At 41.6% G+C, this 12645-nt stretch overlaps 1 long non-coding RNA gene across 1 annotated transcript in view; it reads left to right on the top strand.

Moving 5' to 3' along the window:
• Positions 1-11305, top strand: part of LOC109263816 (uncharacterized) — a 62949-nt gene extending 51644 nt beyond the window's left edge. The window contains exon 2 of the long non-coding RNA XR_002078407.2: positions 9908-11305. This is a non-coding gene — a long non-coding RNA (uncharacterized LOC109263816). The remainder of the gene's footprint in view (positions 1-9907) is intronic.
• Positions 11306-12645: the final 1340 nt, after the last annotated feature.

The following is a 12645-nucleotide window of genomic DNA, read 5'->3' as shown; positions in this document are numbered from 1 at the left end:
ATCAACCTTGGAATGCCCTGTTTTTCTTCTGAGTTGAATTCCTTATCTCTTCCTCTTTCTTGGTTTACTCTTTTGTTTTGGTGGAGAACATCCTCTAGTAGTCAAGACAAAAAGGATCTTACCTTTGTCTCCAGGTCTGAAACATAATATATGTTCCCGGGCATGGGCCTATTTTCACCTATTATGTTGGGCCTTCCATGACCCTTTCAGGAAATCTGGAAACTCCCATCTTTCATTTCTGAGAAATTTGCTTGAATTATTTTATTGATGATTTCCTCCCCTTGGTGTTCTGTTCCCTCTTTCTGAAACTCTTGTTAATTAGATATTGGAAATCCTGGATTGGTCCTCTAATGTCTTTACTTTTTCTTTTCTGTTGTTCCCTCTGTGTTATACTCTCCTTTTTAGGAGAATACCTCAACTTTATTTTCTAATCATTTTTTTGTTGTTGTTGTTTCTCATTATTACCACCATGTTTATTAATTTCTAATATTTCTCTCTTTTTTTTTAATGTTTGTTATTTTTTGAGCGAGAAAGCACAAGCTGGGGAGGGGCAGGGAGAGAGGGGACAGAGGATCCAAAGCAGGCTCCTCGCTGATAGCAGCAAGCCTGATGTGGGACTTGAACCCACCAATTGTGAGATCACAACCTGAATCAAAGTTGGACACTCAACCAACTGAGCCACCTAGGCACCCTTCTACCACTTCTCTTTTTTTAACCTGGGTATTGCTTTTCAAGTTTCCTAGTATTGTTTTAAGAGTATAACATTGTCTCTTATTTTCCTGAGAGTATTAATGACAATTTTTAATTTGTTTTAATCCCTATATATTTTGTTTCCTCCAAGTTGTTTTTATCCATTTGTTTTGTTATCTAGTTTTCTTGTTTTACGCCTTCCTTAGATATCTGATAATCCTTGGATGTCTGCTTAGGATTAGAACAGAGGACTGAAAAGCTAACTGGAACCTCTAAGCTTGTAGATGGGGCTTGTTGACTTTGAGCTTCACTGTAGCATGATCTGGAAGTACTGTTTATTGTAGGAAACCTGGTTTATTTTTTTCTGATCTTTTTTCTTGGGCTGGTCATATTCTCCAGAAAAAAACTTTTCTTATCCCCTGTTAAGTTACAAGGTTATGCTGTCAGTGTTCTCATAGCCAATTGGGGAAATAGGGCTGGCAGTCTCAGCATTTTATGGCCACTATATGCCCTAGTTTGTGGTTCTGTTCCCAAACCAACAGCTGGGCCAGTTGACCTTCAATCCAGAAAGAATGTCTTCAAAGAATAAGCCTACTATTTTCTAATGGGGTGGTTAGCCCTCAGGTTCTGAAGTATCTGGGACTGCCAGTTCTTGAGTCTTTTGAGGACTATACTATAAATTTTGATAGTTTCCCATTTTTGCCGTTGTTGGCTTAATGTTCTATGGCATGCCAAGTTACTTCAGTCCCAACTACATATGAGCTGCATTATTTATGAGGATTACTTTTCTTTCTTCCTTCCACTTCCTGGTTTCCCACCCTCTTTCCCTCTCTTTCTTACTCTGTTTTCACTATTCTTTCTTTCTGGATATTGGCCCTTCTGTATTAATGTCATATTAAAAACAAACAAACAAACAAACAAACCTTTTTTCTCTTTTTCATTGCTTTCTGTTTTTCCTATTCATTCTGGGAGATTTGCTCAGCTTTCGTATTTTGCTTATTTTATTATTATTATCATCATCATCAGCTTTATTATTTAACATATTGAGCTTTTCATCGTTGCTGTCATATTTAGAATTCCCAAGAGCTCTCTTTTTAAAAATGGTGTCTGTTAGAGCACCTAGGTGGTTCAGTCAGTTAAGGGCGAGCCCGACTTTGGCTCAGGTCATGATCTCACAGTTTATGAGTTCAAGTCCTACATCAGGCTCTCTGCTGTTAGCATGGAGCCTGCTTCACATTCTCTGTCCCCCCTACCTCTTTGCTCCTCTCCTGCAGTGCTCTCTCTCTCTCTGTCTCTCTCAAAAACAAATAAAAAAAATTTTAAAAGTATCTTATTGCATGAATATATCTTCTTTTAGCTCTAAGGAAATTAATATTGACTTAAAACATTGTTTTTTCTAATTCTTATTTTTTAATTTCTCCTGAGTTTCTTCTTTGTGTTGGTTTGTTTGGTTTATTTCTTTCAATGATGTGGATTTTTTTCAAATGTCTTGGTTACTTATTTGTAAGTACCAAGCAAGGGCGAGGTACTAAAATATATATGGGAAGTTTTATGTAGGTGGGGCTTATTAGTTGGTACGCTTTTCTGAAGAGAGATCTGGGAGAGCTCTTGATTTTTCTGTTGGAAGACCTTAAATGCCAGTATATGCAGGATGTGGGGGCAGGTCTCTTCTGGCGTATTCAGTTTCCCCAGAAAGGAGTTGTCCAATTTCTTGACTGGAGGACAGAAACCTGCTTTGCAAGTATTCTGACAGCTCAGCCTCACGAAGGTTAGCAAAAGGGGCGATGTCAGTGCACCTGCGTGTCTCATTATCCAGAGTGACTCTTCCGCTTAATGTCCCCGTTTTCTGTTGGTATTTCACTCTGCCCACACCTGTGGCTGAAGTCTCATACACAGACTCCCTCGGCTGCTTAGGTTTTTTCCTCCTTTACATTTTTTTTGTAATGCCATTTTTATGGGTTTGGGGTGAATAAATACAAATCTTTAATTCTTTAAGTGTAACTAGAAGTTCTGCCTGTATATTTATTCTTACCTCCTCTGGCCAAGTCATATCTTCTCCCTGAACTTGTACTGTTGTTTACATGGAACCTTACTCTGCTGAGCCTTGTTTAATCTGGAAGAGCATATTGGGATGCTGAATCTGCCTTTTAATATGAGTGAGAGTACTTATTTGTGGGGCTAGACTCCCTCAGGATTCTGGAATAGGGGTCGATATACCAACTTCTACAGGATAGCTCTGGGTGAGAGAAAGGAGACTGATCCAAGGAATAGGCATGCATACTATATGTGTGCAGGCACCATGGGTGTGGTGGGGCTGGAACCGATGTGCTTACTGAACTCACACAGCTCATGTTCATCTTCAGCATGGGGCCCTGGCACTGCTTGTGCACCTCTGGGAGGCTGTGTTGATGCTTCTGCTTTATGCTTCACTCTGCATTTGCTCTTGCAGATTGTTAGTTGCCCCTTTGTCCTGGAGCAGGGATTTTTCTTTTTAATGTTTATTTATTTATTTAGAGAGACAGAGAGAAAGTGTGAGCAGGGGAGGGGCAGAGAGAGGGAGAGAGACAATCCCAAGAAGGCTCCATGCTGTCAGTGCAGAGCCTGTATTGGGGCTCGACCTCATGAACTGTTAGATCATGCTCTGAGCCAAAGCCAAGAGTTGGTCGCTTAATAGACAGCACCACCCAGGCGCCACTGGAATGGGGATTCTTAAGAAAGCCTGGTGGTACAGCTTTTCCTTCTTACATGCACCTGATATTCTAAGAAGAGGTCATAATGTAATTAAGATAGAGTGTACAAATAGTAGATACAGCAAATTAAACTAGGCAAAAGCCATTGCTATTATGTTGGAATGGGAATAGAAATATATATATATATAGCTTAAAAACAGACAAACAAAAAGCTAAAAAAAAAAAACAATGGTTACCAAGCTCTATTTGGGACGGTCCTATAAATCACATTAAAGCATAAAGGAGGTTTTTCACTAATTCAGACTGGCCATCATCCTGTTAGTTCAAAATGATCCATATTATCAAGCAGATTCTAAGGCTTTCTTTCGAATAACTAGTGGACGCTTTACTGGAGCATAAGGAATTTGTTTTCTGTTCTCATCCAGAGCCCAGGAAGCTGGTTTGACGTCAGGGCCAAGCTGGGGTATTGTGGGGTGGGGTGGGAATAGCGCTCCACTCAGAGTTGGCATGGAGTCCTCAGCTGTCTGCCCCTCCTCCATGTGTCCAATAGTCTCCAACTGCAGGGCAGGAGGAAAGGGAATGTCAATTTGTCCTGGCTTTGGGTGTATTAAAAACATCTGCTAAGAGAATGGTTTTCAACTGGGGGTAGAATACTTGTGACCCAAAGTTGTGTAAGTGGGTTGTGGAGTTTTTATAACAGTTCCTAAGAACCAGTGTACTTTCACCCCCGTGATTATCTGCAAGCACGCTATGCATTATTATTAACTTTGTAAATGTGCAATGGATTTTTCTTTTTGTGGTGATGGCAATTACAGAATTCATGTTCTGTGTTTTACTTACCTGTGTTGTGGTCTAGACTTAGGGTAGTTGTAAAATCCTCAATTGTTGTATTGCAAAATTCAACTACTGTGACATCATCATTTGCTAATATGTTTTCTAGACACAGGAATAAAATTTACTTCCAATAATAGTATTGCAATTATTAATGTCCTTAAAAGCTTTACCTTTTAAGTAAAAGGTAAGAATAACACCAGAATGCCTGTTAATATGTAATTCCCTTCTTAGGAGAAATGAAACTTTAATTTTAATCATGGTGAGACAGAGTTTCTTTATGCAAGTATTGGTGGGATGTAAAATGCAATAAAAAATGGAGTGCCATTTCTACGCAACTGAGCGAAATGAGCTGGGATTCGGGGCAGACTCAGCAGCGGGGAGCTCCGCTGTGTGAGGTTTCCCACTTTCCATGTCTTTGGTTGGGCTGAAGAGGAGCACGTAAAAGCATCAAGAATCCTACAGCATGTGAAGTGCAGTGTTACTTATTTTTCTTTCCACTTAACATGGAAAATCTCAAACATGCACAAAAGTAGAGAGATTCATGTAATGAACCATCATTGCAAAAATTTATTTTCCATCTAACGCCATCAACCTGATGTACAAAGACTCGAAGTGGTGGATGTGAGAAGTACTTACAAGTATGGTAGAACTTAAAAACATGGCGAGAACATATTTACCTGTGTGCCCAGCTTTACTTCTTCTCCAGGGCATACCAGTGCGTTTTTAACGACGAAACGTTTTCTGAACTTTTAACAAGAGACATGCTTTGTAGGACTCACGTGGATTTGCTAGAGCTCAGGGCAGGCTCAGGGGAACAGACAGATCTGGGCATCTGACCTTGCCGTCTATTGTCCCAAGTCAGGTGTAAATGGAGTCAACAGTAGTAGACACAGCAGGGGACGCCAGTGCTAAAAGAGCACCCTCACAGGTCCATAGTGGCCCTGGGAAAGCTATCAGATTAGGGTCACGCTTGATTCATAGGCTTTAAAAATGCCAGTGATCTGCAGTACCCGAGGGCATGTGGGTGCAGTTTCCAATTCTGCCCTCGGAATTCCCACTCACCCTTCAGGCTCCTGATTATGGCTGACACAGGTGAGCCAGGGAGCAAAGGCTGCACATTCCTTTTTCAGAGGAATGTCGCTGTTTAATTTACCGCATGGAAAGCCCTAAAACCCCCCAGGGCCTTCCAAAAATAGATGGGATTAGTCAGTAGTGACATTTACAGGGTTTTTTTCCCCCCTTTCCTCCCCCCTTCTCAGGAATGACAAAAGTTTTTTTTTTTTTTTTTTTCTTTCTGCTTGGTAAACTTATCTCCCTTGAGGATTTCGCCTTAAGAGAAAAGACACGGTTAAATTCTATACTGGATTTACTGGATTTTATTGCGAAATTAAAAAAAAAAAATCTAAATTACTACAGCCAATCTGGGGAGGTGTTTCAGTTACACTGATAACGGACAAGGGTTGAAATGGAAGCTGTCATTTGGAGAAACTTGGGTGAGTTAGTGAAGAGAGGAGAGAAGTGAACCCCCTGAAGTAGTGAAAGTCTGAAATTCCTCAGCCCTCCATTTGGATAATGATTGTTTTCCATACAATAGGAGCCAAGGAGGAGGTGTTGATACAGATACTGCAAGATTCTTTTCTAACCACAGGAGTAGGTGTCCAGGACTCACACCTGCTTTACACACTGATGAAATATAACCACATATGTCAGGCACCAAAGAGGCACTAATTCAAAAAGAGGTAGAATGTCAGTAATGGAGGGTAAGGCAGGCCACCCATTCACTCACTGGTCTGTTAGTTCATTCATTCATTCACTTGTTCATTCTTTCATCCACTCATTTCTTTCTTCTTTCCAGTTCCAGGGCCTCTGGTCCCATGAATGCTCCTGATAGCCTTACCTCCTGCTCTTCGTTCAGGTCTCAGCCAGATTTTACTTCCTTAGGGGAAGCCTCCGGTGCCCCCTCACCTCCACTTCCACCCAATAGGTGGATCACGTTCTTACAGAACTACACTCTCTGGTATATAATAGACACTCAGTAAACATTTGTTGAAGGAATGAACAAGTTAATCCATTTATCCGTGCATTCTTTTCTTTGTCTCTTCACTAAGCAAGAATTTACTAAGCAACAGCTATGTGAGGACCCTGGCCAGGTGGGCCAGGATGGGAGGAGAGCAACCTTTCACCCCTGAGAACAAAAACATGTCAGGACCCACCTTCTTCAAAACCAGAGAGAGCTGTTAGATGGATTTCAGCTTGGGCCAGGGGGTGGAGGTTTATGGAATCAACCAGAAGGGATGGAGAGATAGGAAACAGTGGAAACTAAGTTTACACTTGTGTCAACCTCATGTTGACTCAGAATCTGAAATATCATTTTCCTAGCAAGGAAACTGTGGCCTAGAGAGATAAATTGACTTACTTTGAAGTCACAGAACTGGTAAACTTGGTTCTCCGAGATTTTTTGAACTGATTACAAGTCACTGTGGATTGAACTATAGGAATCTGCAGTATGTTTTGGTGCCTTGGATGTGAAAGGAGACAGGTTATTCCAGAGAAGTGACAGGACCCAGAGTGTGGATCCCAGAAGAAACGTCTGGAAGAGAAAAGGAACCGTTGAGAGTTTCAGAACTCTTCTACCTTGAGGTGGTGGTGGCAGAGGGGGTACCAGCAACCCCACCCCCAGAACATTCTGGGAGGGGGCTATTCCTTCAGTGGCTGATTCAATAATTGCAGAGTTTTTACCAAAAAGTAAACTTTTCTCATGGTAGTGTGGAAGTTTCTGGGTGCTTCCACTTCCCAGATGCACACTTGTTCTATTGAACTTGACTATTCCATTTAATAGGTCATCAGTTGGGTATTTTCGAAATAACTACATCTTGTGTGCAGAGTTTGGGCAGTACAAAGCCCTTTCACATGCAGTAGCTTGCTTGGCCCTATGACATGCAGTAGCTTGCTTGGCCCTGTGACACTCCTGTGAAGAAATTAAGACTAGAGGCCTTGTGGTTTGTCCAAGACACGTGTCGGGTTAGTGGAGGAACAAGAGCTTGAACTCGGGTCCCTGACTCAGGTCTTATACTGTGTATGGGAGGCTATTGGAGGCCGAGGAAGTAGAAGTGACTCATGTGAAAGAAAGTGCTTTTCCCGCAGGCTGGAGACAGCGAAATGTGACAAGGGCTTTGAAAGCACTCAGATTTCATTTTTAATACTTCTCAGAGGTGTGCTTTACTCACCTGGACCTTTTCTTACCACATGCTATAGCAGAAGGTGACAGAGGTGAACAGCAACTTTTAAGGGTGATTGTTAGCAACCAATTATACAGCATTCACTATGGGGCAAACACTAAATGCTTCATATATATTAGTTCATTTAATCTCACAATAAGTCTCACAATTATCCCCATTTTACAGGCGTTGAAATTAAGGCACAGAGAGATTAAATTTAATTATTAAAGCCTCAAGGTGAGTTTATTGTCTGAGGTCTGTCTTCTTAATCACATTTTTTTAACCTACTGACTTTTTACCTATAATATTATTGAGCCATCTTAGAACATAGGAAAGGCCTTAGTATTGCATTCTCAAAAATATTCTTAAAACTGTGGGTTTCAAAAAAATTACTTTTCTTTCTACAGTAATTTTACAAAAAATTACAGTTCTTGAATAGGCAATCCACACGCACAGCACAATATAACGACTAAAAAGTGTGTAAAAAAGTCAGTCTCCCTCCACCCTGCTCCCCAGCTGATGATTCCGTCTCCAGAGGCATCTGCTGTTAACAGTTTCTAATATTAAAAATGATGTTTGGAGATTTACTTTCTCATTTGTGCTTAAAGTAGAAAGAAATGCGGTAGAAGGGACCCCAGCTCTGGCCTCGGATGTATACTTTATCAGGATTGAGGCACATCTGGGCTGTCTGGTAAACTGCTTGGGCAGCCAGCCAAAAGTCAGAGGGCGGGTGGAGTGAGGAACTATCTGGGAGAGATGAGTGCCTAAGGGAAAAGGAGCTTGGCCCCACATCAAAGCTTCTAGGCTTTGTGGGGGGAAAGGGAGATTCTGAAGAAGAATTGGTAATTTCCTCAACTCCCATGGCAGACCCCCATGGAGTCATTTCTGAGTCCTTTGGTTTTGGAGAGAACCCAGTGGGCTGAGGTAAAGCCTGCAAAGGCTCTCTCTTTTAATGTTATGGAAGACATGAGCACTACTTGAGGACCCCTCCATCACAGCAGGCCACGATAAGGGGAGAAGCTCCTTGCTCAGTTCACCCAGGTTACTGGACCTCTGAGTTTCCTAGGAGTGGTGATGTAGGGTCATTAAAGCAGTAGAACCTTGAGGGAGGTGACCTCACAGTGAGAGTTAGAGATAGTGCTTCACAGACCAACATCTCCAGGGGGCTCCAAAACAAGAGAGAAACAAAATGGCAGGCTTGACTTACAAAATGGTAGCTGTAAAAAACACCATATAAAAAACACATGGGATAAAAATGTTTGCTGATTCTCTGCACAGGACATTCTCTTATTGTCTTGATTCTTTGTTCTGGCTGCTCCCTTTGCCTGGGTTGGCCTTTTTTCTTCTCTTTTCCTGCCCAGTTCCTGCTGCTCCTTTAAGACATGATCCGGCAACTCCTCCTCTATACCCCTACATTGCCCCCAGTCCCTGGCCCTGTATATTTGCTATCACCTGACTTGTGTTACAATTATCTGCTAATGGGTCAATCTAAGACCAACCAGGAACTTCTGTTCAGGAGTAGTTCTGATCAGTGTTGTAGTTCCAGTGCATGGCTTTCTATAAATATATAGAGGAAGTGTAGAGTTCCTGCAGGGTGTTCGGTACTACACCTGAGGTACCAGCCCTCCTTGCAAAAGATCCCTTAATAAAGTTTGTGCCATCTAATCATCTACTTTTTGATAGCTTGGCAGACTAGGAAATCTGCCTTTTGGTAGAGAGCAGGGCTAAAATGCCGCTAAATTCTAGATGATTTTGATTTCAGTGAGCATATCTAGAACAGACTGCACTGGAAAATGAGCTCCATTAACACGTCAGCATAATCATTTAATTATCTTAGATAGCCATCAAAGTACTGGCTGTATTACTCAAGTCTGGGTCATTAAAGAAAAGTAAAAACAATTGAGAAATTTCATTCTGTTTCTGTGAGGGAAATGTTTTATGACAGCATGTTGAGGTAGTCTGAAGTCTCCATATTATTGTTATGTTTCCCCCCACTCACTCTCTTTTTCTTTTGCCTCCAATGTCTTTCTCCATTACAGACATGGTGCTTTAAATAATTGGACTTGGGGGCAAGACTAGAATATAGAATATGAACCAATGTTGGGGGTGGCAGAGATAAGTAAATACCTAATTGTGGCAGAGGGGAAATAGACCTAACTGTTACACTTTTGGCTTGTAACCCTTTCTGTCTATTCAGAAGATTGTCAGGAAAATAGAAAAAAAAGTCTGAACTCTCTGAATTGGTTCTGCTTTATGTAGTTTCAACCAGATGAACTAAATTCGTGCTTAGAGATTGCAAGTCTACATGGAATGGTGTAAGCTGAAGGCTTTACACTGTGTAAAAATGGTGATTTCCCCCTTTGGAAGTCTAGGAGACAGGAATGGGAGGGGTGGGTGGGGGAATCAGTGTGTAGGTCAAAAATTTGAATTTTAAGTGCAATCTTCTTAGTCATCACTTTCATTTCTGTCTTCTAGGGAAATCTGACACAGCTAGAAAGCAATGGAAAACACTAAGCGTTGCATCAGATGTTGAAGAGGAACTGATCATACCGTGGAGATAAAAATGATCTCTTTAAGGAGGGTTTCAAAAATCTGGTTATTTCAAGGTAGCAGCCTTTTGGGGGGAAAACTAACAAGGGTTCCAGAGGCCAATTATCCCTTGTTAGCAACGTTGGCCTCATGTTAGAATGAGGAATGGATGTGTCTCAACGCTATCCCTCTTCCATTCAGTATAGATCAGCAAGAGTGGGCTGCAAATAAATTTCATCCCTTTTCAGGATGTTTCCCTGTGAAGAACATCCTAGATTCACTCTGTGGAAAAATGTCTATAATGTGTTCAATATGGTTACGATTTTGCCTTATTTCTATTAGGTAAGTGGTTTCCTTTTATTCTTAACACTGCATCTAATATTAGCTTACAGTGTTACTGGCACTGTATGTGACCCAGGGGAGAGTTAGAAAGGAAGTAGAAGATGTGGTCTCAGAGGGCCCATGGGGGAGAAACAACACAATAATGATAATTAACATTTTTATAACACTTGAAAATGTAAAAGTCACTTCCCATTACTTTACCTCATTAGTTTTCTCCACAAATACATTGTGTAGGCTTTACTATCTCCATTTTACAAATGAGGACAGTGAAGCTTGAAGTAGGAGGGACTTCCCCAGGATCACATTCCAGTAAAAGACAGAGTGTGATCTTAGAAATCATATTCTGACTCTAAAACTCTATCATATTTCATTGAAAATTGGCAATTATACTCCAATATCTGTATAAGTACGTGCTGATAAGACTTCATGAATGATCATGGTGGAATGGGGTTCCTCAGGGATGCTTTCTTGGGAGAGGGTGCAGTGCACATGGATGACTGAAGGAATCAAAGGATCTCCTGCTGCGGGGAGAAAGGTGGAAAATTACATGAAAGGAGAACAAGGGCAGGAATGAGCTGAACATGTGGATCAGGGGAAGGAGACAGATCTTCCCAGGCAGAAGAACCATGACTGAGAATAACGAGGCAAGTCTAGGAGATATTGGTGATGTGAATATAAGGGGTAAGGGAAACATAACACCTGGAATTTTCTTTCCATTGCCTCAAGGAGCCCGGCACTCCTGGTTCACAACAGAAATTGCCATGAGCACTCCTAAGAACATGTTCTGCACTGGTGCCTCAATGGGTAGAAAAGGGGGTTGCCAAGTGAGTTATATATAGAAGTTGTGCAAGGGAAGTTCTTATGCAAAATGACTAAACATGCTTCATTGCCCTGCCTGGTTACTTATAAACGTTGTGTATGTGTAGAAGTTGATGGGAGTCCAGACATTGTCTAAGAGATTTCTCAGAGTAAAATGAGAATAAAGTTGTTCTAAAACACAAAGGGCCTCTAGGTTCCTTGCAGCTGTTGATGACAGTCTGTTTCTCTGCCAAGTGGATGCAGTTTTAGCCACATTCCCAGCAAGCATTTCCTATATCTGACACCTTAGAACTTGGGGGAGACTGGGAGACAGAGCCTTACTCAAAGGAGGAACTGACAACTTGGGGGTGGGGAGGAAGAAAGACATGATGCAGACCTGAATGATCTCTATAGTTATGTAACTTTCTAGCCACAAATCACTTATTAAACCGCTGAATACATAGGACAAAGGCTGTGTGCATTCAGGTTTTGAGATCTGGGATCTACAGGGCTGGGTTGTCAGTTGGTCAGGTCAGGAAAACAGCATCACAAGCACAAGAGAGAATTACAAACTCTTGGGAGTCAGTGCCTGACTGGCTGTACCCAGAGTCTCTTCCAGGAGGGTATCTGCCTAATTAGAGCACAGGGATTAGAGTTTGCTTATCCACTTTGATGAAGAGTGTAGGCTCTAGAACTGGGGAGCATACAAGTTCACACTGAAGATCTTAGGACTTGAGTTTCCTTTTTAAGAGAAAGATAATAGTAAAACTGTAGTGAGAAGCAAATGAGATAATGCATGTGCTGCAATTGGGGCTCCTTGTTCCATAGAGTGTAAGATGGGGATTTGCATGCAGATCAGGGATTGGGGTGTCCTCTAGGGATCAGTACTTTGGGGAAGTGAAGATGGCATTACCAGGGAGAGGGAGAAGGTGAACTGTGATGCAATTGTATGCAAAGCTTCACTAATCCCATGAGTGGCTGTGCAGCCACAATGGCCCTTCAGCGTTATCCTAAACTGAGACAAAGGGGGTCGGTCTTACATTCCCACATTGTCCAGTCTCTGGATGTAAGCTGTCCCCAGGAAGGGAGTGTGATCTTGGACAAAGAAACTCTTCAGCAGACAGCAATGCCTCAAGAGGGATTAGCTGATAGCTGTTAGCTGCCAACACTCCAGCAGGTGAAGGCACTGAATGCTAAGCCCTGAAGGGGGTGATAAATCTGAGCCCAGATTTTCAATGTCAACCTGTGTCCTTTGTCCAACAGTCCTCAAATTGTTTACAATTTCCCCTTTTCCAAGTGTACAACTTTCTGAATAAATGACCACTGATCCCTTTAGGGAGGGATTCAAGTGATCATTACTATATATACTTACCATGATGTTATAGGGTTCTCCTTCCTTGGGGGACTTTTCTCTCAGTCAGTATGTTCCATGTTAAACACTGGCTCAGATCCAGAAATTGGACTAGAGATCATGACTTTTCATTATATTGTCCCTAGTCTCTTGATCACCCATCCTTGATTTCTTTTGTTTGTATAGATTGAAT

Source organism: Panthera pardus, unplaced genomic scaffold, assembly GCF_024362965.1.
Source record: "Panthera pardus isolate Hobbes unplaced genomic scaffold, ASM2436296v1 HiC_scaffold_8, whole genome shotgun sequence".
Lineage (NCBI taxonomy): Eukaryota > Metazoa > Chordata > Mammalia > Carnivora > Felidae > Panthera > Panthera pardus.
This window is presented reverse-complemented; position numbering and strand designations above follow the sequence as displayed.